At 39.9% G+C, this 26,806-nt stretch overlaps 1 pseudogene; it reads left to right on the top strand.

Annotated features, from left to right (window-relative positions):
• LOC116110212 overlaps positions 1–12,750 on the top strand; it is a 29,038-nt pseudogene extending 16,288 nt beyond the window's left edge.
• The last annotated feature ends 14,056 nt before the right edge of the window (positions 12,751–26,806 follow it).

The raw sequence follows: 26,806 nt of genomic DNA, 5'->3' as shown, positions 1-26,806 counted from the left end.
AGGACAGTGATGGTAGAATTCCTAGTGGTGGACTGCCTGACTACTTATAATATCATCCTCAAAAGACCGATCCTAATGATTTGAGCGTAGTCACTTCAGTGCGCTGCCAGCAATGAGTTTCGCGACTCCTAAGGGGGTCACAACGATCAGAAGTTCGAAAAAATCTCTCGAGAAAGTTACAACCAAGACTTAATGTTTTACTAAATGGCCACTCCCGAGGACAATGGTCATTAGAGAATCTGAATATCACTCCAGACCTCTCAGGATACCATAGAACCTTGCATCCATAGGAAGAGCTCGCAACGGCCCCAACAAAAGAGCTGCGAGAAATATCTGTCAACGTGGAAGACCTAACTCATATACTGAAGGTTGGCAACAATTTTAGCAAAGAAATAGCCGATAATCGGATAGGTTTCCGAAGAAAAACCTCAACGTATTCATATGGTGCATGCGTATTGGTGAGATCAGCCCCGAGGTAAGTGCTCTGAACATTAACCAATAGCTCACAATCACACAAAGAGAAGATATATGGATGCGAGCGCTTTAAGGCGCTCAAAGATGAAGTTGACAAACTCTTGAACATCAACTTCATTAGAGAAGTGAAGTACCCAGATTGGCTTGCCAACCCTTTTAGGTGGAGAAGTCCAATGGAAAGTGGCGGACTTGCATCGACTTCACAGACTTGAATAAGCCTGCCCAAAGATGCTTTCTGTGCCCTAGATCGACTAGTTAGTAGATGCGACAGTTGGGAACACACTACCAGCTCATATGCATACTCTGGATTTAACCAGATCCCAATGTATCAGCTCGATGAAAAACACCTCATTATTACTGACCAGGGTATTTATTGTTACAGGGTTATGCCGTTTGCTTGAAGAATGTTGGGGTGACCTACTAGCGCTTGGTGAACAAGATGTTTGCCGCAAATTATCAAAAATGGAGGTGTACATTGATGACATGCTGCCGTCAAATCAAAGGTCGTCAAAAGCTATATTGAGCACCTGGGGGAAATGTTTACATCCTCAGAAAATATAGAATAAAACTCAACCCCTGAAGTGTGCTTTCGGAGTAAGCTTAGGATTTCCTAGGGTTCCTGGTAAATCCAAGGTTTTGAAGCCACCCCAAAGAAGATTTAAGCTCTGTTAGACATGAAAAGTCATACCAGCATAAGACAAGTACAAAGTTTGACAGGCGTGTGGCCACACTAGCAGGTTGTTTCCCAAGCCAGATAGATGCTTACCATTTTTTGAGACTCTAAAGGGGAAGAAGGTTTAAAATGGATAGAAGTGTGAGAAAACTTCCAGGAATTTTGTTTCTAGACAACCTCCTATATATCAAAGCCCGTATAGGCGACATTGTTTTTATTTTATCGGTGTCCAAGTTCGTGATCAGTGTAGCTTTGGTACATGAAGAATGGGGAGTGCAGTGGCCGGTGTACTATGTGAGTAGAGGTTGCTCGACGCGGAGACAAGTACCTAGATGGAGACCTCGCCTGGCCCTTGTCATCGCCACAGGAAGTTGCGCCCCTATTTCCGAGCACTCCATTCATGAGCTGAGAAACTTTTTATTGAGGAAGATAATACAAAAGCTCGAGGCATCAGGCAGATTGACCCAATGGACAATGGAAATGAGTCAGCACAATATCAAGTATATCCCGATACAGTAATCAAAGGTTAGCTTTGGCGGATTTTATTTTAGAATCCTCCTATCAGCCAAAAGGGGAAGTAAGCCCACCAGGGGCAAGCGTCTCAGAAGAAAATGAACAGTATAAGCCAAAGTTTGATGAACTATGGCAGTGGACTTTGTAGGAGACGTCTTCAAATGAGAAGGGGCAGAGCCGGGCTCTTGCTCGAAATTCCAGAAAGGAACCCGATCAGGGCCATAGTCAAATTCGGTTTTTCGCCTCTAACAACGAGGCTAAGTACGAAGCATTGCTCACAGGGATCCGCCTCACCAAGAAATGGGGGTAGTCCATAAAGATCTATAGCGACTCCCAACTTGTAGTTCATTAGATTACCGGAGAATATTAAGCAAAAGACGACATAATGGCATCCTATCTTCAACAATTGAAATCCGAACTTGAGTAATTCAAATCCTTCACTATTCTTCAAGCCTAGGGAGAAGAATTCAGTTGTCGACGCCTAGCTCTTCTAGCCTCTGCAATGAGCCAGAGAAGGCTAATTCAAATACCTATTAGTTTCTCCCAAGTGCAAGCATCTCCGCTCCATAGGAACAATCTTAGTGACAAGTCAGAGATACAACTGGATGGATGCAATAATTGCCTACCTAAAGAGGGAACAATCCCTAAAGGGAGAAATGAAGCCGGAACACTCCGAGCAAAATCTCTCGATACACGCTCATCATACAATTTTGTATAAGTGGGTTTAATTCCACCGTTATTGCGTGTTGACCATGAAATGCGGACTATGTTCTAAGAGGATCCATGAAGCATCTGTGGGAACATGTAGGAGGCAGATCTCTAGCATACAAAGTACTTCATAAGGGTTATTACTAGCTGACAATGTTTGACAATGCAGTAGACTATGTGCGCAAATGCGACAAATGCTAAAGCGCACATATGCTCAGTGAGCTCCACCCCAAGAATTAACTACTTTGACAAGCCCTTGGCCGTTTGCAATTTAGGGCATCGACCTAATAGGCCTTTACCTCAAGGAAAAGTGAGCATTAAGTTCAAGTAGTTGTTGTAGACTACTTCACTAAGTGGGCAGAAGTCAGCCTTAGCCACCATCATGTCGAACAAGCTGAAGTTTTCGTCTACAAAAACATCATTTATAGATTCGAATTCCCCATACAACAATAATGACAATGGAAAACGTTATAACAGTAATACTTCAATCTTTCTGAAAACGGGTTAGTATTAAGAAGAGTTTCGCCACTGTTTATCGACCTCAAGCCAATGGTCAAGTGAGGTTGTGAACAAGGTCATCAAGCACACCATCAAGAAGAATCTTGACACTTAAGGGAGGTGGGACGAAGAACTGCCCGGCATTATGGTCTCATAGAACAATAGCTAGAACTCGACAAAAGAAACCCCATTCTTTCTATCATATGGTGTGAAGCAATGCCCCAGTTGAAGTGGGATTAGTTTGTTCCAGGGAAGTTTTCAACGAAGAAGACAAACAAAGATCTTCTCCGCCTAATTTAGATCTATCGAAGAACATTGAGCCAAATCTCATTAAGGCTCGCCTCGTACCAGTAATGAGTCAGACGATCGTCAATACCAAAGTCAAGAATAGGGACTTTAAGGTGGGTGACCTAGTCTCAGAAAGTTTGTCCAAGGTATTTGGAGGCACTTGGCCCAAATGGGAGAGTCCATTTAGGATCTCTGAAAAGTTCGCACTCGAGACCTTTCACCTAGAACGTCTCAAGGGCAAAACTATACTGCGAGCTTGGAATGCCGAGCATCTATGAAGGTATTACCAAGCGGCTCAGTTCCAGCCATGTTTATTTCCTTCCAATATTTATTGTAAGGTTTTTCACAACTAAAAGATTTTGTCAATAAAAAGAGTTATTATTCATTGATTATCATTTATCATTTCTTTATGTTGTTCATAACTTTATGTTGTTCGCCATTTTCTTTTTATTTATTCATTAGTTATCATTATCATTTATTGCTTTAAAAATCGCGACCTACCGATTGCATTCAAAAACTCAGAGTCATGAGTTAGGAAAAAGGCAACTTACTTCGATAACCATGCCAAAATTCAACTCATTAAGGGTGAATTTTCCGAATCGACGAAGTTACACTCGAAAAAGTCCGAGTAAAGCACGTAAGAGGAAATCAGTCATAGGTCCGACCAAAACTTGAGACAGACAATGAGTCTGAAGTCTGAGTTGGCGCATAAAATTTCCTCGTGTATATCGGAAATTCTTAAAGCGAGTTACCAAAACTTGACAAATTCAAATTTTTTATGACAATTTAAACGACCTATAGAAATAAAATTTCTCGCAAATATTGTAAAATATCTTCCATTAATTGAAAAGTTTGTTTACCGAAAAAAAAGATAAAAAAAGGGAAATTTCTAGCAGTTGGAGTAGTAGGGGGTCATCCGAGTCAGACCATGGAGCTCGCCGCTAATTGGGACAGATGGTTCCTCGCAGCAGGAGTCATGACGGCTTCTTTAGGGTTGGGAGCTAGCCATCTTTTGGAGCCTTGCCCGGGAAGGTTACAACAATGGGGGGAGGTAGCTAGGGGGAGTCAGATCCCAACCTCTGATTAAGGTAGGTTTCCTCATCACCTTCGTCGACTTCCTCCTAGCCCTTACACTAGGCTCGAAATCATCCAAGTACACATAAGTCTGTCCTTGAGCTTCGGTCCTCATCCTATCAACCTTTCTCTGATAAGCTCGTGGAAGAAAGGAGAATCGATCAAGGGGTGAGCTTTCCACAATTTTTGCACAAGGAAGACTGACATCTCCCAACACAATTAGTAACAGCTTTTTTCAACTCCTCGATCTAAGCCTAATCTACTCAGTCTCAGCCTCGGTAATTTGTCGACCTTCGCTTCCTAGGCAAAGTCAAGTGAGCCTGCTTGAACTTTGACTCCCAATCCTAGAAGTTTTCTCAGCCAGGTAAGCTCGGAGTTCAGCTTATATTGGCACCTCGCTGTTGTGCCAGTTCTTCTTAGCCTCGACTACCTGGTTTTTCAACCTTCGCCCGAGCACCTCACTCACCTTAATCTTGTCAGAACTCCTTCTCCTTGACCTTGAAGGTTGTCATCTCTTCCCTAAGGCGCTCAGCTTGGCTACTTTGCATCCTTCTCCTTCTCTACTACCTAGCCCTAGCCAAGGTATCCTCCTTAGCGTCTTCGCTTCCTACCTCCCTGATGAGTACCCTCCAATGTGGGATAGCACTCATTATGAGAAGTCTGCTCGCCACACAAGCCTAGAAAAGAAAAAGTGAAAGTCAATGAGGAATAAGGGAAGCATGTACAAATATATAAGGGGCGACTACTGGTACCTTTGTCGTATAGCCACATACCCAAGCTAGCAACTGTGGCGAGTGATGCGTGTTTCTTACAACATGCAAATGTGCAGTATACTAGTCGCACAAGTAATAGAGTGATAAGTGAGTATCGTTCCCACGAGGATGTTGCTAACCACTAAGTTTTCTACCGCTTCAAGTTGAAGCAATCAAATTCTTTTGGATTAGAAGAGCTTAAAACCTATAACTAAAACAAAATTTACTAAAATAAAGTAAACTATGAAAGCAAGATTTAAAGGGGGATAAAATCAATTCAAACAAACGGGTAGGATTTTGACTTCATTCGGACTCTATGGTTCTTTATAAGAATTAAACTAAATTCATATCACATGCATTATTGTAAATCGAACTCTCTAAATGTCAAACATACCTTCTCAGGCTAGTTTTCATACTCTTCCCTATTAACCTTCCGCAAACAAATTGAAGGTTAATAAATCTAAGCTCATTAAACACGAATCCTAGATTGATTTCATTGGTTCTTGAATCTATCTCTAGCATCCAATCTACATGGTGATTACCCAGAAGCCAACATGATTCATTTCTCAATCCATCATGTCATCACATATAAACAGTAATTCAGAGTAATCACACAATCAAAGCAAAATCATATGAAAAGAAGAACAACCTATTACTTAACCCATGAAATTCCGAATTACAATCAAAACCCTAACCCAAAAGTTGTTCATGGCTAAATCAACAATTCAATAAAAGAAATGAAAATCCCAGTTCAACATCATGGAACAAGAGTAAAGGAAAGAATCTCCCCAATTGACGAATCCACTGGTTTCACCTCGAATCTTCATACTTTGTTTAATCCAAATCACTCAAAAAAATGAATCTCCGAAAGTGTAATAGCTCCAAACCCTACTTGAAGACAAACCCTGGCAAAAAGACTAAGTTTTCTTTTATATCTCACCCAAATCCTAAAAAAACACTAGAAAGTAAAACTGTGCGTTTTACAAAAACTGGAAAATGCAGACTTCGCTGCGGTAAGAAGGGATCTCGCCGCGGCGACAAAGGAGCTGAATCTGGTGCGTGACTGGCTCATTTCACCACGGCGAAGCTTCCTGAAGAATTCTGAAATTACATAATTGCCCTCCGCTTGCTTCTGAGTCCAGAAACTCCAAATCTGTCTTTATTCGCTCAAAATTCCATTTTAACTTGAAATACGAAATGTAAGGAATTAAGTAGCATTCAGGCATAAATAAACTAAGAAGTATCTAAAATTCGGCCTAAAGCTTAAAAAACTAGCACAATCCTCGATTATCACAGAGACGAATCCCTGATGCCCGTAAAAGTTCACGGGTGTCGTCATCCCTGGTCCCCTTGGCCCCGATACTGATATGATTAGGGAGTTGATCAATTAATTTGTCGATCGCAACTCGAGCTACTCACCCATCTTTTTGCCTCCCTACTGAAACGAGCTTGATTTACTCCCCACAGTAGCACAGCTCTCGCCTGTGGGAACAGAACTCTTCTTGGCCAAGTCCTTGGCCGTTGACTTCTTCGAGCCGTTAGTCTGTCTTGCAATCTCCTTGCCCAAGCCACTCTTCGGCTCGACAACCTTTTGCTTTCCTGAGCCCCCTGAGGCTCAATCGATTTTTTCTTGATCAAGCCATCATGTTGCTCAAGCGCTTTTTGTTTCCCTAACATCCATCGCGGCTCAGATGTTTTCCTCGCCAGCCCCTTTTAGGGCTCAAGGTCACCTTTTTTTTGCCAACTGCCTTAGAGGCAATCGCGGGCTTCTTCACACTTGGGTTCCCCAAGATCGCCTCTACTTCGCTTCGTGTAGCGACATTAGTGGGCTGCTTCTTTCTGTGGAGCAACCGATAGTTTCTTGGTAACCTAGAAGTTGCCGCCTTTTTCTTCAAGCTTCCATTTCTCGGCCCACATTTCCACAAGAGGAGAAGCAATTCAGCGACCTACCTACAAAAAAAAAAGGCCCGAGCAAGTGAACACTTTTACCTTTTTCGAGAATGGTAACAAAATTGGCGTTATCCTCCCAAAAGTCGTATGCCCTCAAGTGAGGACGAGATAATCTCATTGACGTTGTGCTCCCTATTAGAAAGGTCGTTGAAGCCTCTGTAAGCTCGCACGGGGAGAAAATTCTGCTCAACGTTATCTGCAAAGCAAAAAGTTTGGTTAGTTTGACTACGAGCTTGAAACGCTCTTCGCACACACTGGGGTCGAAGTCTTACTAGCTTTTGAAGCAAAAACGTCGGTCTCCCTAGCCTCATAAAAGAAAAACTGAGGGTCCCAATATGGGACCTTCTTTGGAACGTCGACCAGACCGTTGAAATGTACCTTCCTCCCTTGGAGAGGTAATGCTGGTCTTGACCCTTCTTTAATCTATACAAATGGATGAGCTTCTCAACAGATGGCTCGCCCAACTTGGCTTTTTGGTTGGCTATGTACAAACCTATGATTATGACGTATGAGTTTGCGGACAGTTAGAGAAGGAGTATGTTGAACTATCTCAAAACTTGTCGATGAAATGGTAAGGGGGAATAGACATCACACATCTCAGATGGTCTTAGAGATCGCCACCTAGCCTGTGGGAGATTCTTCTGGGAGAAGCCTCTCGGAACTCTCAAGTTGAGTTGAGGCGCATAAGTCTCTTTTATGCGCCTAAGATCCTCAATATCAATCAAGGATTGCGATTCCTTCCGTGGCCTGTGAACTAGAGATCTCCTTGACTAAGCGACCTCCATAGAAGCATGATCAGCGAGCACGTCACATCAGGTCTAAGCTTTATGAGACGATCTCCTTGGAACCTTGGGGATTATGCCCCCAAGGACTATCGAGCCCCGCAGGGGAATCAAACATGCAATTAGTTATGTGGCTGCTCGACGAAGACATTATAGCTCACCTTTAGGTACTGAAACAGAAGCAATCATGTGCCAGAGCTCGAAAAACTCGGTGACCTATCCACACTTTGCTTTCATGTTCAGGCACCTACGATAGCTCGCGTCGAACAACAGACACGCGACCTGCCAGGGATTCCGACAACTGCCCCAATAAACCCTTCTTAAACCCAGGACTGTTGGAGACACACATAAAAACCCAAAAAACCCTAAAAGACCCAATGTGGCCACAGTAATGCACCCACAACCCCAAAATCAAGAAAGCAACTAAAGGAAGGGAAAAGAAACCTTATCGAACAAGAGAATAGGAAAAACTCGTCAGAAATGCATTGTAAGATGAAGAAGCAATGACAGAGTAAGCAAGAACGTTTGAGAATTTTTGCAAGGGTTGTAAGCTTTCTAACGAGTTCGCTTGCTTTTGTAGTGGTTTGCATAGGAGACGAAAGGGCAGGGTTTGATCGTAGCCATCAATCTACATCAAATCTTGACTTTTCATTCGTTGAGCAATTTGGCCCTTGGACGTGGCCATGTGTCAATCATCCACAAAGGTTGATCAACCATCAGACTGCCATAATCATAACCGTCATTGCACGTCGCCTCAACTTCATGTGTGGACAGCTGTAGTTGCCCATAGGGGTGTGCAAAATAATTCGATATCTGGTATCTGGTCTGGATCTGATCCGATCCAAAAAAATCAGTTATCCAAAAATCGGATCAGATATTAGAAGATTCAGATTTTTTGGACCGGCTGTGCAAAAAATCGGACATCCGTATCCGATCCGGTTTTAAAAACCAAATAAAATAATCCCATCATTTTTTTGCTTAACCCTAATCCCAAATCCTAATTTTTTTCCCCACTCAAGACTCAACGAAAAAACCAAACAAAATCGGCGCCTTTTTGAGAGACATGTTTTCATTTCATCTCATTCTTAGATCTCTGAAAGCCTTGGTATCCTATAACTTAGTTGGCTGAAGCTCAAGTTTGTCTGTTGAGAAACGATTGCTGTGATGATTTAGTTGTCATTGTTGTTCCAACATTTGTTAATATTGACTTATTATTCCTTCTCCTTAATTTGTTTAGGTCTGTTTGATATTTAGAGCAGTAGTTTTTGTGTTTTGGTAATAGGATATTGGTATAGTGGATAGCAGATAGGTTCAATGTTTTAAATAAACAGTAAGCAACATATTCTTTGTGAAGAATCGGCACTGAAGGAAAGCAAACAAAGGTATTGGTCTGCTCTGCTGGTTTACTAGCATTTTCCAGGCTGTTTATGGCATAGTTATTATAATCAACATTGCATCAGATTCCTGAGCTTCATCAGGTAATGACTGAGGCTGCTGAAATATTGAACATTGAGGCTCCTGATCTGTATGTCCGCCAGAGTCCAGTTCCAAATGTTTATACATTAGCTAAAAGTGGTAAAAAGCCATTTGTTGTTATACATACTAGCCTTGTGGAGCTTGTAACACAAAAGGAGTTACAGGTCTTTCCTTGTCTCTTTGTAACAATCTTGCATATAATTATTGAATTCTCTTGTTGTTATTCATTTCCTTGTAGCATCTTTGATGTTTGTTCCTTTGTTCTCAGACAAGGCTCACAGAAATTAATTGGGGAAGTTGAATTCTGACTATATCTGCTATGACTCTCATTTTTTCTGTTTGTCCTTGTCTTTTCAAATATACCCATATGTAGATATATAGTCGAACAGACATATAATTATTTCTTTATATATATTTTGGCTTTCAGATGAGGATTGCTACTGACTTTTTTTCCGTTTGACTTACAGAATAGGCTGTGTTGGCACATGAGTCGGGTCATCTGAAATGCGACCAAGGTGTTTGGCTCACTTTTTCCAATATTCTCACCCTTGGAGAGTATACTGTACCCGGTTGGTGTTTGTGCTCTTTTACTTTTCTTTAGTTGAGGTTATTAAAATAATGTTGAGCATATTCGGAATACTGAAAGGGGTGTGTAAACTCTGAATTCAAACAAGTTAACTGAGCTCCCAGACGATTGATTATAAGAGTCTTTGTAATGGCTTCATTGGATCATTACATTGTACAAACACACTATATTCTTTTATCATGGCATTAATCCAATATGGTAAAGGTGTTTTTATACTGAAGACAAGAGAGCCATATGTACGTTTTATCCACCCATTTGTTTGCATCCACTTTTTATAGTGAAGGCATTACTTTTATGCTTGCAGGTTGCTGCATAACTCGGTATGTCAGTTATAGGTCTTACTCTTATAGTGCTTGAATTGTATATTTACTCATCAACTTGCAGTGGATTGTATATTTACTCATTAACTTGCAGTCATTTACTGTCTGAATACAAGGCAACTCTCACATCCCCTGCCTGTTTTACGTGCCCGTGAAATTGATGAATGGTCAAGAAGTCAAGATTACATGACTTTCCTGAAACGTGCAGTACAGATGAATCCTGTACAAAATGTTTAGTATTGTGCTGGAGATGGTCAAAATCTGAAACAATATGATTACGTTTTAGTTACATGGTTAGATACGAATCAGAATTTTACCGTATTCCTGCCCCTATATTCGATGCATGCAAACTATATATACTGCTTTCCTTTTGATTGAATTTTTTTGGGGTGCTTTATCAGGTTTTCTCTTTGTCTTGCATATTTGATCTTTTCACTTTTCAAATTATCATCGAAAAGGAGCAGAGAAGGGAGGATCAACTACACATATACGTTCCAGTCTGGACCCTAGCATCTAGCTCCGGTTGCAGTATTATTTTCAAGGTTTCTGTATTTTAGAATGGTGTTTCAAGCATCTGGCTCACCATTTTGTGCGGTATTATACAACTTATTTACGAGTTCAGCTCTGTTTACTTCTTTGGAGGAGCAAAAGAGAAAATTTCCTGTTTTCGGATGTATTAAATAAATGAGCTTACAGGAGGCTACTAAACTTGGGACTTACAAAAGCGTAATACCATCATTTCTTAATCACAGAACTACGGCCAGAACTAAAACATAAATTAAAATCTCCAACTTCAGTTGTAGTTTCGGCCCATGGGAGGCACGCAAGACTACTTCATCAATTATAGGGCCACAAAACACACCATCTTTCGTTTGGTTTGTGCTACCACTGAGAAAACTGATTGGATTTGGACCGGAACCTGCTTTGAAAGGCACTGAGTACTTGAAGGCTGATCCTGTACCTGAACTTTGAAGGGTAATATTTCGGACAACTTGTCCTGCTTGAACCCTTATCATAAGCTTTCTGTCGCATCCATCTCTGGCGTCTCCCACTGTAAAGGGTAATATTTTGGACAGCTGGTCCTGCTTGAACCCTCACTATGAGCTTTCCCTCGCATCCATCTCTTGCTTCTCCCACTGTAAAATCCTAATAGTATGAAGATCCCTCAGTGAGCATTACGTCTATTTGTATGCCAGTTGAAACTCCTGAGACAAGCTCAATTGTAGCATTGCCTTTGTGGACAAAGAAATGCATGGAGTTGATGTATTTGACAGTTCCTATCACAGTCCCATATAGTAATGCAGACTGATCAGAATTTCGTTCTGATTCAAGCAAAATTCCTTCAATAGAATCACGCAGGCAATCTGGCCCAGCTTCAAAACCTCCATTCAGCAAGACGTTGTCCGTGTATCTAAATCATAATTGAGAGCAAGACTTTAGTATGTGAGAAATGGAATTTATTTTGCAGAATGTCATGCATATATGGTTTACAATTGAATTCATAAGTAAATAAGTTAATCTACTTAAATTTCCGGGAAGGTTCTGAAATGATCTTCACTGTCAGACTCCTTTATTCTGTCCACACTTAAAATTAAATTTATTAAAAGTTAGTGTTAGAAATACGCTTACCAATGGCTTTAACAAACGTTTTGACGGTTTTGAGAAGCGGCATATCAATCACTGGCCAACATATTGAATTGGCATCAGATTGGTTAGTTAGGCTTAGAATCACAAGATCAATAGGCTCAGCCTGATCCCATCTACCCAAATAGAGAGCATAGCTCTCCCAGCTCTCCTTTCCATAATGTTGCTTCAAAGAGAAGACTCCTTCACTGTGAAGTGACTCAGGTCCAAACACTAGTGCATCAGCATTAGCTGAACAATTCTCACCTCCTGGAACCAGTATGAATGTAAGTAAATAGTTCATGTTATCACCATTAGCGATGAAAGTCTGGTTGATTTTCCCATCTTGACCCAGTTGTATGGCGTGTCCATTATCTGGCAATTTCATGATTTGGCATCTTTCTAATTTAACAGGGAACTCTTACTGCTTTGGCATCTTTCAATCAAGGGTTAGTGGTGGACAAGGTAAAATCAGCAGTCTTGTTAAGCCCCATGGCTTACATGAGCCGCATCCAATCTATTCTTCTCAATGTTGCTGCTAACACTTTTCTCGGAGAGGTCAGTGGATTTATAAGAATTTCATTGTCAATGATTACTTCAACACAACACGAATAAAATTGATGTTTCGTTTTCTTAACAGGCCGTTGGGTTGATTGGAATAGCAGAGTTCAACCCAAAAGGGTAAGAATCAGTTTTAAGATATTTATAAACTTTGTTCCTAACATAAAAATGCTCATAATTTTAATGGTTTGGTTCTCTGATCATATCAGGGATCCTGCTGTTGATAGTTTTCTCAGGTCAATTTGCTCTTTTCCTGGGCTTAACTGCAATGATTTAGTTACATCACTTAGCGGTAATTTTCTGAGCTCTAATTGTTTGTTCTTGGGCAACAACGATCTTTCTGTGAACTATTGTTTTCACTAAAATTTTCCCAATTGCAGTATTTAATTGTTGTCTCAATGCTCCAGCGATCAATAACTACCCGGAAAATGAGCCTCAATCAACATCAAAAAATAACCTTAATATTGGCTGAAAAAATTAAAAAAAGCTTGAACTATATGTAATTGTGGGCTAAAATGAAATTGCAGTTATTCGAACTAAGGTGATTGCGAAGTTTGATGGGCTTCTGCCGTATAATCTGAGGCGTTACAGAGCATTCAGACCACCTGTTTATAATGTGGCCAACCTTCCATGTGACCTTCCTCATGCGATTTTTTATGGTGAAGATGTTCAGTATTTAATTAATATTCTTAAGTCTCATCTTGGAGCTCAAATCTCAGTTTGTAAAAGATTACGGACACTTTGATTTCATTAGGGCTGTAAATGCCAAGGATCTTGTTTATAATGAAGTTTTAGACTTCTTTAAAAGTCAGAAGTAGTTTATCCCCCGAAGAGGGTAGAGTTTTGTTTACATCCAGTTTTTCAATAAATCATTTTCAGAAATTAGATTGGTTTTGATGAGAAACTGTTGAACGATTGGCAGCAAGTTTATAAATTTACTACTCCTCAGATAAAGATTATTTTAATTAGTCATTATGGAAAAACAGATAAATTGTTAGAGGATCAGAATTTTTTTACAATTTCACCTGCAGACGCCGATGCTATGAAAAGAAGGTGGAGGAAAAATATTTCAGCATCCATTTTGTTGGTACAGAGAGAAGAGAAAAACCTGCATACTAAATATGATTATATGTGTTTATGAATCACATGTTCAAAGAGTCTACTTTGAAATTTGAATCACTGGTCTCTAAACTAATAGATGGGGAAGTGGGAAGCTTCTTCTGAGTACGAGGAGAAACGCAGGTTCACTGGCACTTCTTTTGGTGAATACATGGGGTCTACAGTCTACTTACCTTTGCCAGAGTTAATGTTACCCGTATACAATAACCAATCTTCCGATCATAAATCCTCTTTTATCGAGCTTCTTTAATAGTTAAAAAGATATTTTAAAGTTGAATTCTTCCAAAAATAAAAAATAAAAAATTATCGTATTTATTTGTAATTTAAAAAGATTATATAATTAATTAAATTATCTAAATGGATAATGATATTTACCACTATTTGGTTCATGTTCTCAACCATTTTAATACAAATAATTCTACTTTTGCTTTAAAGAGAAATGCAATAAAAATAACCAATTTATGCAATAAAGAAAAATTTAGAGTTAGAAATATTAAAAACGAAAAAGGAAAATATTTATTATTGTTGTGTGTGATTTTTCCATCAAGCTCGGAGAATTGCAAGGTTATAGCCCGATCCAGAACCGGCTCGACTCTTCCAATTGTCCGACCCAGCATAAGCTTGTCGAGTTATAGCTCGACCTAGCACAAGCTAGTTGCGACCAATCCTTGCAATTGTTCAACCAATTCACAGATAACTTCAGATCCTGGATATTTCAGGAAGGATCAGATCGATAACAATCTTTATGCAATCACAACGTTCAATCGCGAGAATGTCGGAGTTGTATTTCAAACTTGGTTGTAATCCCTTTATTTTTACTCTTTCCTTTGTACACAATCTGTACATAAACCCCCTCCAAAGATGAGAAAGGGGTTAGCAAATTATTCTCGGACTATCATTGTAAGCTCTCACAACTAATATATGAATAGCGGACGTAGACTCAAGAGTTTATCTCGCCGAACCACTTCAAAAATATCTTTGTTATTTTTCTTACATCATTTCATTGTTTATTCATTACTGGTTACTCGTAATCATGCACACATAAGTTCCGATCCCACCAAGGTCGATCGGATCACTCTGGATGGTGTATTTGCATCAACTTTTTGGCGCTAGAAGGAGGGCCTTTGCCAAAATCCCAGAAATTATGGCAAGCAATCCTAGTAACCCGATCACTTCAGGCCCACAATGGTGCGTACAAGATCGAAAACGACCATAGGAAACCACAACAACGTGGAAACCACCCACCAAGAAGTATATCAAGATGTCATTGGACGTCGACCGCCAATGCCACTAGTGCAGCAAGCCACAAACCAACTAGGAGCAGGGACGTCAAATCCCGAGAATGGCCAATTGGTGGAGATGATCAGAACGATGGTCGCACAAGTAGTGCAATAGAATGTGGCCGAGCTGAGGAATCGGCAAACAGTCCCTCAGGATCTTGACTAACCACATTCCACAGACGTCACTCCGATGGGGTGACCTTTAGCTGGCGACTAGTCTAGTTCGTCGGCACTGAGGCACGGCTGATGGCTCTGGCATCATCAAGAACATTCTATGCAAGAAAGAGAATCCCGCGGGCAAACTAACCCTAGGATGTCGTAGCCCATATAGGGAGACAAAGATAAGGGTCACCAGAGAGATACCCGACCTACCCGACGATACCCCTGACATCAGCGTGCCGGTTTTAACCCACTCCCAAGACAGGCTCAGTCCTCGCAAGCTCGTGAGAAGAGTTATGTGCGTCAATCTGGTAATGACCGATGTTCTGCTTATAACCAACATCACGAGCAATGCATTGACGAGCATGATAACACCTACCAACCTAGCCATCATGACTTAACCTCGTACATCAATGTGCATAATAGAGGAGGCTCACAAGCAATATATTTGCGAACTCACTTACACGAGGTAAGGCTGAACAGAGTCAGCTAGGGCAATCACAACAAAGACTTAGATCGAGTACAAAAAATGTTTGACGATCTAAAAGCCCGCTAGAACAATGCGACATAAGAGATAATGAACTCTCCCTTTACGAAGGAAGTTTGCCAGGCCTCGCTCCCCCAAGGATTCAGGGTGCCAGAAAGCAGGTTCGATGGGAGTGGAGATCTCAGAGATCATATTGACACTTTTAATGACCTGATAGAGCTACACTGGGTCTGTGACTTAGTAAAATGCCGCTGCTTCACGGTCACACTGGCAGGGGGTGCCAAGAGGTGGTACAAAAGACTCAAGGTGAATTCCATCAGTTCTTGGCAACAATTCTCCTCATGTACTTGCAGCAGTTCCAAGCAGGTAAACTGTTTGCAATGCCGCTCAGCTACTTGAGCAACATTCATTAGGAGAGACACGAAACACTAACCTCATATTTAATGAGGTTCCAGAATGAACAGGCAAAGGTCGCAGATACACCTGAAGAGTCGATCCAAACTTTGCTAATTGCAAGCATCAGACTGCAAACAGAGCCGTGGAAAGAGCACTAAAGTGATGAAGACCATGTGAGCTTAGCAAGGTTTTACCAAATGGCTGCCAAGCGTCAGCAAGTAGAAAGCTTGCTAGCCACCCTAGCCAGAAGCTTGCCAAGAATAGCCTCATACAAGCAAGAGGATCACCCAATAGACAAGCAGAGGGGCCAAGATCGTAATGACAAGGATCAGAACAAGTCCCAAAAGAGATAAAGAACAGATAATCGCGAAGATGGGCAACTTTTCCCGCAATATGCAAAATACACCTCCCTAATGTAAGACATAGCTCACATTTATGAAGTTTCCCATGAGGCTAAGAGACTGCATGCTCTAGAAAGAATAAGGGGGGCTCTAGGCAGAAGAGATCGGCAGAAATATTGCTAATACAACCAAGACATCAGGCATAATACCAACAAGTGTCGGGCTTTAAAGGACGCCATCGAAGACCTGATACGAAAGGGCCATTTAAAAGAATTTGTTAAGGAGGTACTAGCTCGCGAAGGCACGGGCGAGCAGAATAACCAGATCTAGCAAGCCCCGGCCAACGCCAACAATGATGTCTTGGTAGGCATGATCTACGGAGGGCCCGACATAGCAAGGAGCTCAAGGCGCTCTCGCGAGCAATATCCTCGAGAGGCCAGAACAGACTTAGTCCTCGAGTAATGAGCTATGAGCAGAAGCCGTTTAAGCAGCCTAGACAAGAGAGCGAGGTGGTAGGATTCACAATCGAAGAATGTGAAGAATCCCCTTGCCATAATCATGATGCGATTGTAATCACGTCCAGGATTGGCAATGCTATGGTACTAAGAGTGATGGTTGATAATGGAAGTGCAACGAACATCATATTCTTAGAAGATTTTCGAGAAATGAGGTTCACGAAGAGAGACTTGAGGGCGTGTCAATCGCTGCTTTATGGATTCATCGTAGACAGCCAAGTCCCCAAGGGAACGATTAACCTGCCCGTGACTCTAAGGGCAGAGCCTAAAATTAGGACAGTGATGGTAGAGTTCCTAGTGGTGGACTTCCCGACCACATATAATATCATTATCGGAAGACCGATCTTGAATGATTTGAACGTAGTCACTTCAGTGCGCTGCCAAGCAATAAGGTTCCCGACTCCCAAGGGGGCCGCGATAATTAGAAGTTACAGAAAAGAATCTCGAGAAAGTTACAACTAGGCCATTAATGCTGTACTAAAATGACCACTCCTGAGGACAATGGTCATTAGAGAATTTGAATACCACTCCAAACCTCTCGAGGATACCATAGATCCTTGCATCTATAGGGAAGAGCCCGTAATGGGCCCAACAGAAGAGCTGTGAGAAATATCTGTCAACGTGGAAGACCCAACTCGCATACTGAATGTCGGTAGTAGTTTTAGCAAAGAAATGGTCGATATTCTGGTAGGGTTTCCGAAGAAAAACCTTGACGTATTCACATGTGTGCATGCTAATATGGTGAGGATCAGTCTTGAGGTAATGTGCCACATATTGAACATTAATCTAATAGCTTAGCCAATCAGACAAAAGAGAAGATCTATGGATGCAGAGTGCTCTAAGACGCTCAAAGATGAAGTTGACAAACTCCTGAACGTCAACTTCAATAGAGAAGTGAAGTACTCAGATTGGCTTACCAACCTAGTCTGGGTGAAGAAGTCTAATGGAAAGTGGTGGACTTGCGTCGAATTCACAGACTTGAATAAAGCCTGTCCCAAAGATAGCTTTTTGCTGCCCCAGATTGACCAGTTAGTATATGCGACAGTTGGGAACACATTACTTAGCTTCATGGATGCATACTTGGGATACGACCAGATCCCAATGTATCAGCTCGATGAAAAACACACCTCCTTTATTACTAACCAGGGTATTTATTGTTATAGGGTTATGCCGTTTGGCTTGAAGAATGTTTGGGTGACCTACTAGCGCTTGGTGTACAAGATGTTTGGAAACCAAATTGGCAAAACAATGGAGATGTACATTGACGACATGCTCGTCAAATCAAAGGCTCCGAAAGCTATATTGAGCAGTTAGGGGAAATGTTTAACATCCTTAGAAAATACATAATGAAACTCAACCCTCTAAAGTGTGCTTTCGGAGTAAGCTTGGGAAAGTTCCTAGGGTTCTTGGTAAATCAGCGAGGTGTTAAAGCCAACCCAAAGAAGATTTAAGCTCTCTTAGACATGAAAAGCTAGACCAGCATAAGACAAGTATAGAGTTTGACAGGGTGTGTGGCTGGACTTAGCAAGTTTGTTTCCCAAGCCACAGATAGATGCTTACCATTTTTTGAGACTTTGAAGGGGAAAAAGGGTTTAAAATGGATCAAGAAGTGTGAGAAAACTTTCAAGGAATTGAAGAAACATCTAGGACAACCTCCTCTGTTATCAAAGCCCGTATAAGGTGAGCCATTGTTATTATATTTATCAGTGTCCAAGTTCGTGATCAGCGCAGCTTTGGTACACGAAGAATGGGGAGTGCAGAAGCTGGTGTACTATGTGAGTAAGAGGTTGCTTAACGCGGAGACAAGTACCCTGAGATGGAGAAGCTCGCCTATGCCTTTGTCATCACCACTAGGAAGCTGCAGCCCTATTTCTAGGAGCACTCTATTCATGTGCTGACAAACTTTCTATTGAGGAAGATAATGCAAAAGCTTGAGGCATCAGGTAGATTAACCCAATGGACAATGGAAATGAGTCAACACTATATCAATTATATCTTGAGGACAACAATCAAAGGTCAGGCTTTGACGGATTTTATTTTAGAATCCTTCTATCAGCCAGAAGGGGAAGTAAGCCCACCAGGGGCAAGCGTCTCAGAAGAAAATGAATAGCATAAACCAAAGTTTGATGAACTATGGTAGTGGACTCTGTATGTAAATGGGTCTTCAAATGAGAAGGGGGCAAGAGCAGGGCTCTTGCTTGAAAGTCTAGAAGGGAACTTGATCATGGCCATAGTCAAATTCGGGTTTGTCGCCTCTAACAACGAGGCTAAGTACGAAGCATTGCTCACGGGGATCCGCTTTGCCAAGGAAATGGAGGCAGAATCCATCAAGATCTATAACGACTCCCAACTTGTAGTTCATTAGATTACCAGAGAATATCAGGCAAAAGAGGACATAATGGCATCCTATCTTCGACAAGTGAAATCCGAACTTGAGCAATTCAAATCCTTCACTATTCTTTAGATCCTAAGGGAGAAGAATTCAGTTGCCGACGCGCTAGCTTTTCTAGCCTCTGTAATGAGCCAAGAGAAGGCTGATTCAATACGTATTAAGTTCCTCCCAAGTCCAAGCATCTCCGCTCCATAGGAACCAATCTTAGTGACAAGTCAGAGATACAGCTGGATGGATGCAATAATTACATACCTAAGAGATGGAATAGTACCTAAAGGGAGAAATAAAGCCAGAACACTCAGCGCAAAATCATCTTGATACATGTTCATCAATGACAAATTGTATGAGCGTGGGTTCAATTCACTGTTATTGCGGTGTGTTGACCATGAAGATGCAGACTATGTTCTGAGAGAGATCAATGAAGGCATCTGTGGAAACCATGTAGGAGGTAGATCTCTAGTAGACAAAGTACTTCATAAGGGTTATTACTGGCCAACAGTCTTTAACGATGCAGCATACTATGTGTGCAATGCGACAAATGCTAGAGGTTCGTAGATGCTCAGTGAGCTCTACCCCAAGAATTAACTACTTTGACAAGCCCCTAGCCGTTTGCAATTTGGGGCATCGACTTGATAGGCCATTTACCTCAAGGAAAAGAGAACATTAAGTTCGCAATAGTTGTTGTAGACTACTTCACCAAGTGGGCAGAAGCCGAGCCTTTAGCCACCATCATGTCGAACAAGCTGAAGGATTTCATCTACAAAAACATTATTTATAGATTTGGAATTCCCCATACTATAATAATTGACAACGGAAAACAGTTCAACAGTAATACTTCAGATCTTTCTAAAAAATGGGTTAGTATTAAAAAGAGTTTCGCTGCTGTTTATCGACCTCAAGCCAATGGTCAAGTGAAAGTTGTGAACAAGGTTATCAAGCACATTATCAAAAAGAAGCTTGATGCCTTGAAGGGAGGTGGGCCGAAGAATTGCCCGAGGCCTTATGGTCTTACAGAACATAGCTAGAAACTCGACAGGAGAAACCCCGTTCTCTCCATCATATGGGTGTGAAGCAATGGCCCTAGTTGAAGTGAGGATTATTTCGTTCCAGAGGGAAGTTTTCAACGAAGAGACAAATGAAGATCTTCTCCGCCTAAGGTTAGACCTAATCGAAGAACATCAAGCTAAATCTCAATTAAGGCTCACCTCATACTAGCAACGAGTCAGACCATACTTCAATACCAAAGTCAAGAACATGGATTTCGAGGTGGGCGACCTAGTCTCAGAAAGGTTGTCCAGGGCATTTGGAGGCACTTGGGCCCAAATAGGAAGATCCATTTAGGATCTCTAAAAAGCTCGCACTCGAGACCTTCCACTTAGAACTCCTTAATGGCGAAGCTATACTGCAAGCTTGGAATGTCGAGCATCTGTGAAAGTATAACAATAAGCAGCTTGGGTTCCAGCCATGTTTTATTTCCTTCCAAATATTCATTGTAAGGTTGTTCACAACCAAAAGATTCTGTCAATAAAAATAGGAATTATTCATAAGTTATTCATTGATTATCATTTTCTTTATATTGTTCGCCATTTTCTTTTTATTTATTCATTAGTTATCATTTATCATTTATTGCTTTAAAAATTAAAAATCACGACCTACACAATTGCATTCAAAAATTTAGAGTCATAAGTTAGGAAAAAGGCAACTTAGTTCGATAAACCACCCCAAAATTCAACTCACTACGGGTGAAATTTCCCGAATTGACGAAGTTACACTTGGAAAGATCCGAGTAAAACACGTCCGAGGAAATCAGTCATAAGCCAACGACCAAAACTCGAGACAGACAACGAGTCTGAAGTCTGAGTTGGCGCATAAAATTTCCTTGTGTATATTCGAAAAATTCCTCAAGAAGCGAGCTATGCAAAACTTGGAACAAATTTGAATTTTTTATGACGATTTAAATGACTCTGCAGAAATAAAAATTGCTCGACAAATATATGTAAAATATCTTCCATTGATTAAAAAGTTTGTTTACCAAAAAAAAAAAAAAAGATACAAAAAGGGAAAAATTTCTAGGCAGTTAGAGTAGCAGAGGGATCATCGCGAGTCAGACCATGGAGCTCGCCGCTAATTGGGACAGATAGTTCCTCGGTAGCAGGAGTCACAACGACTTCTTTAGGGTTGGGAGCTAGCACATCTTTTAGAGCCTTGCTAGAAGGAAGGTTGACAACAATGAGGGGAAGAGTAGTTAGGGGAGTCAGATCCTCAACCTCTTGCTTAAGGTCAATTTCCTCATCGCCTTCGTCGACTTCCTTCTGGCCCTCACCATTAGGCTTGGAATCATCCAAGTGCACATAGGTTGTTCCCTGAGCTTCGGTCCTTATCCAGTCGACCTTTCTCTGATAAGCTTGCAGAAGAAAGGAGAAATCGATTGAGGGGTGAGCTTCCCACAATTTTTGCATAAGGAAGATTGACGTCTCCCAAGCTCGATTAGTAATGGCTTCGTTCAGCACCCCGATCTGAAGCCTAAGCTGCTTAGTCTCAGCCTCGATAATTTGTCAACCTTCCACTTCCTAGGCAAAGTCAAGCAAGGCTTGCTTGAACTTTGACTCCCAATCCTAGGCAGTTTTCTGAGCTGAGGTAAGCTCGGAGTTCAACTTATTATTGGCACCTCGCTATTGTGCTAAGTTCTTCTCAGCCTCGACTACCTTTGTTTCAACCTTCGCCCGAGCGGCCTCACTCACCTTAATCTTGTCGAGGAACTCCCTCTTCTTGACCTTGAAGGTTGTCATCTCTTCCCTAAGCCGCTCAAGCTCAGTCTGCTTTGCGTCATTCTCCTTCTCTGCTACCTAGGCCCTAGCCAAGACATCCTCCTTAAGCGTCTCCGCTTCCTACCATCCCTGATGAGTACCCTCTAATATGGGATATCACTCATTAGGGAGAAGTCTACTTACTATAGTGATGGCAATGGGTTGGGCTGGGACCAGGTACCCCTTGGCCCTGACCCAAGCCCAGGCCCAATCCCGACCTCATGACACAGGCCCAAACCCGGTCCAAGCCTACCATGGGTATGATAAGCAAAGCCCAAGCCTGGCCTGACGGGCTTTTTATAACCTCAGGCCCAGCCCAAGCCCGCCTTTTTTTATAATATCAATTTTTAAATATTAATAAATTTCAAAAAAAAATTTATATTTTTAATTTTAGAAACAGTTTTTAAATATTAATTTATTTTTGAATACTTACCAAATATATAAATAACATTCGACAAAGGGCATTCATCCATTTTTAGAGTATAACATAACCATAAGAGTAACAAGCAAATTGAGACAGTAAAATCTGAACAAATACAAAACAATAAACTCTATCACAAATTTCTAAGCTATTGTCTCCTTAAGTTTTGCAAGCTCCTGTCGGGTAAGTCCACCTCTCTGCAATTATAAAATACATAAGAATCATGCAACACATGAAAGACTAAATATCTAACCAATTGCATACCTATTCTTTGTCATCATAATTCCTCTTCTTCCTCATCAGTGTCATCAAAAAATGTCAAGCATGATTATTGACCTAATAAGAATGCAAAATATACATTAAAGACAATAGGACAATTACGTTAAAGAAATAAAAAATATACATTAAAGACAAATATGTTAAAGAAATAAAATTTTGATATAATCACCTTTTATATCCGTCCATAACCAATTTTGAGCACCCATCAATGCTTCTAATGTATCTGAATGAAGTTTGTTGCAATGTGGGCTTACTACCTTCACACCCGTGCTAAATATAGACTCAGAAGTGACTGTGGAGACAGGAATAGCAAGGATGTCTCGAGCAATAGAAGAGCGGATTGGATATTTAGGCCTATTTGCCTTCCACCAAACCAATATGTCAAAGTTAGGAGTCTTAGGCAAAAGTTTCTCCTCTAAATAAAAATCCAGTTCTGACTTTCCTTCGACAACATTTGATTCTTGTGCAATATACATCTCAAAGTCACTAACAGACCCATCGTCTTCACTACAAGGAATATTAGTCTGAAAAGAAGGTGCTGCATTGGGAGGAGGTTGACTACTTCCTTGCCTAGATTGGTACTGATTAAATAATTCAGATAAAAATCCTTGAATTCTTAGAATATGATATTTACCATCAACTCCATATATAGATCCGAGGAAAAAAATAATCTAATGATTTCATTTTGTATCTAGGATCTAAAAGACTCGCTACCCCCAAGACACCATGAATCACATCCCAATACTTGCTAAAATTTTCAAGCATTTTTACTGCCATATTCCTTATCAAATCATTCCCACATCTGAGCCAGCTAGACAATACAATTCTAATTTCACAAAATTTTGAGAAATAAATATTAGATGTTGGATATTTTGTTCTAGAGAACAAGTTTGTGGCAACATAAAATATTTTCAACTTTGAACAAACTTGTTCTGCCAACTCTTATTCCTCCTCAGTTGGCAAACATCTATATTGTGGCTCACGAAGCTTTTAATGAAAAAACACATCTTTGTAAATGAAAACAGTTTCAACCATTAAATAAGTTGAGTTCTAGTGAGTCTTACAGTCAAGAGCCAACTTCTTTGTACTTTCAATGCCTTCTTGATGTGATGCTTCAACAAATTTTTGCTCTCTTTTAGGAGATGCTGACCAATAAGCAACACTCTCACTGATTCTTGCAATTGTTTGTCCAATCACCGATAATCCATCTTGAACAATTAGATTTAGAACATGTGCACAATAATGCATATAAAACAATGAACCACTTAGCATAAGTGAGGCACTTGAAAGTTCGTTCAAGATATCTTCAACAACTGCATCATTAGTGGAGTAGTTATCAAGCGTCAATGTCGACAACTTTCTATCAATACTCCACTCATAAAAGCAGTTAATCAATGCCGCAGCAAGCACATCTCTAGTATGTGGGCAAGGCATGTATACAAATCTGCAACATTAATTATACATAAAAAATAATATTAATATAGCTACAAAAATCGTATTAAAAAATAAGAATGATAAAACCTTTCAAGATAATACCTTATGAGTTGACTTTGTACACCCAGTTGTTGTCGATAAAGTGTGCTGTGATCGTCATATATCTATTGTTTTGATTGTTGGTAGTCCACAAATCTGAAGTGATAGCAATCCTACTCCAGTTTTTGAATATGTCTTTCTTAATAGTGTTTCTACTCACAACCTTAAACAACGGTTGCATGTTGTTACAAAATCTTCTAAACCTGTAATGATCAACCATGCTCAAAGGATATTCATGTAGAACAATCATCATTTCAAGGTCCCTCCTCACCGACTCTTGATCAAGCTGATGCGAAGTTAAGGTCTTTTGTGACTTTGAACTTGAATCCTCTCCCGGGGTCATCGACAGAATCTTTTGTGATACATCTCTATACTTTCGCCTTGGACAGATTTTATAATGTGAATGCAAGTGCCTTGTCCCATTTTTGGAACCACCAACAAGTTATTTACGACAATAGTTACACTCTGCTTTATCCTTGCCATCAACTTTAACTTTCTTGAAATGTTGCCATACAACTGATTTTGTCCTTACAGTATTGCTGCAACTGTCAACATCATTAAGGGGGTCATCTTCTTCATGTGTTTCTTCCTCGGTATCAGCAATTGGAGATTGAATTTGATTACTTCCATTCAGATCCGAAGTCGACAATTTTTTCGATGAGTCAGAAGGTAGATTCATCTCCTCCTCTAAGCTTTTTCGTTTACCAAGTAAAGAAGTTTGAATTAACATGTTGAAACCTAAAAGAATGAACAAAAAGTATGAATATTAATAAACAATTCATACTAATCATCAAAAATCAAACATAGATGTATATTACTAATTCTAAGGATCAACTGTAACTGTAACTTGCAAGGAAGAAGGAAAAAAGAAGCTCTAGTTAAAGAAAAATAATGTTAATTGTACAATATGATAATTTCTATGTTCTACAACCAAGTTGAATTACCTAGACGCCAACTGTAGCAAGAGACATTTGAAAAAAGTCCATTGTTGTATGTTATTAGCCCTTAATTTTCTGGTTTTTCCTTCTTTCAATTTTTTGTTTTTAGATATTTATTTCTACACAACTCTATGTGGTGGGTTGAATGATATAACTCTTGGTTCCTTGGCAAAAAGTCAGAAATGCAAAGCCCCCTGGGTACCTTAATTCGGACTTTGGTGCACATGAAAATGAAGCTGAGGAATTTTTGAGTTAAGAATATAGAGTTGACTGCTAAATCTTCTGTACTATTGTATTCATGGTGATTGATATTTGCATGCAGACTTTGAATTTAGTAATGGTGGTGACTAACTTTATTATTGTAGTGGGAAAAATCTAATCACGAAAATAACTTTGTGGCTAGACTATGCTGTACACATGATGGTTTTAAAATGTATTATCAAGACTGTCATAGATGTAATATTTCAAACTGGTAAGCATATCCCAACACGTGGTGTAGAATTTAAATTATTAGATATAAATTTGATTTATTTCTCATAATGACTATAGAACAAATTTAATATGTAGATTAAGAAAACAAACAGAACTTACAAAAAAAATTTGAAAGTTATCAACTGTTCATCAGTGAAACTATAAGCCTAAAGCTCAGAAATCTAGGCCAAGAAACTCAAGAAACAACTATAACACTTAATTTATGAGGAAAGCTCATAAAAGAATTCCAAACATAAGAAACATAAGACTTCCAACTTGGATGATTGTCTCAATATTTTTAGGCCAAGAAACTCAAGTGTATATGCACAAGCCTAAAAGACTTAAATTTACACCACCTGATTAAAACACTATTATCCATTTAGCCCTATTATGTCATTACAACCATCTCCAGTGAGAAAAGTATATTACACAGTTAATAACCCTCAACCACACATAGATTACAATTTAGCACAAAACAACAAATATGTTCAAAGCCAAAATACTATAAAACTAGAATAACAAATAAGTAGATGTAAGTCATTAAATCATCTGTGATTTATAATCCCAAATAATTTTGAACAGTACAAATAATTTTCATGTGCTTTTAAATTAAAAAAATAATATGCATATCTTTCAGCTTTATCACAAACTTTTCCTCATGGATATCATTTGATTCTCTTTACTGATTTCACAAATAAATGTAAAAACAATTAGGAGTCTTCCCATGGAATTCTCCATTAGTGCATCCTTTAACCCATACGCTTTAGTAAAGCCTCATGTAGTGTCAGCAAGCACTGTCATGGCCAATGTTACTCTTAACTTGTAAAATGAGCATTATTGTTTAGTTCTTTTTTATTTATTTTGACTAAAATTATAGCTATCAAGGTCTAGCTAGCAAGACTAAAGACCTGAAGAACAACAAGCAAATTAACAAAACATGTCCAATTCTTAACTTGCTAAACTAGAACCAAAGTTCAGGTAAAGAAGTGTTAAAATGGGTATAGAGTTCCATGTATTTTCCTTTTCAACATGGCAATAAAGAAGACAAATTCAAAAATGACTTAATATAAATCAGATCATAGAAATACATAAAAAAAAAAAAAATTCAAATCATCAATAAGTAATGCAAGAGCAGAAAACATTTCAATTCAGCAAAATGAAGGACAGAAATTGACATGAAATGCGAGGGGGTTCTCTAAAAGGCTATTGGTCTGCCAAAAAAAATAACAACTTAAGAGCAGAAATTAAAAAAGTTTGCGAGTCATATAATTAACAGGAGTGTACCAAAACTGAAACCATATGTGGCCATCAAGCTTTATTGACGATAAGGAGAAAAAAGGGAGGAAAAGAAGAGAGCACAAACCAGAGATGGAGATGGAGATGGAAGAGT

Source organism: Pistacia vera, unplaced genomic scaffold (assembly GCF_008641045.1).
Source record: "Pistacia vera cultivar Batoury unplaced genomic scaffold, PisVer_v2 Contig1180, whole genome shotgun sequence".
NCBI lineage: Eukaryota > Viridiplantae > Streptophyta > Magnoliopsida > Sapindales > Anacardiaceae > Pistacia > Pistacia vera.
The sequence above is the reverse complement of the archived record's forward strand: the minus strand, read 5'-3'. Positions and strand labels throughout refer to the sequence as shown.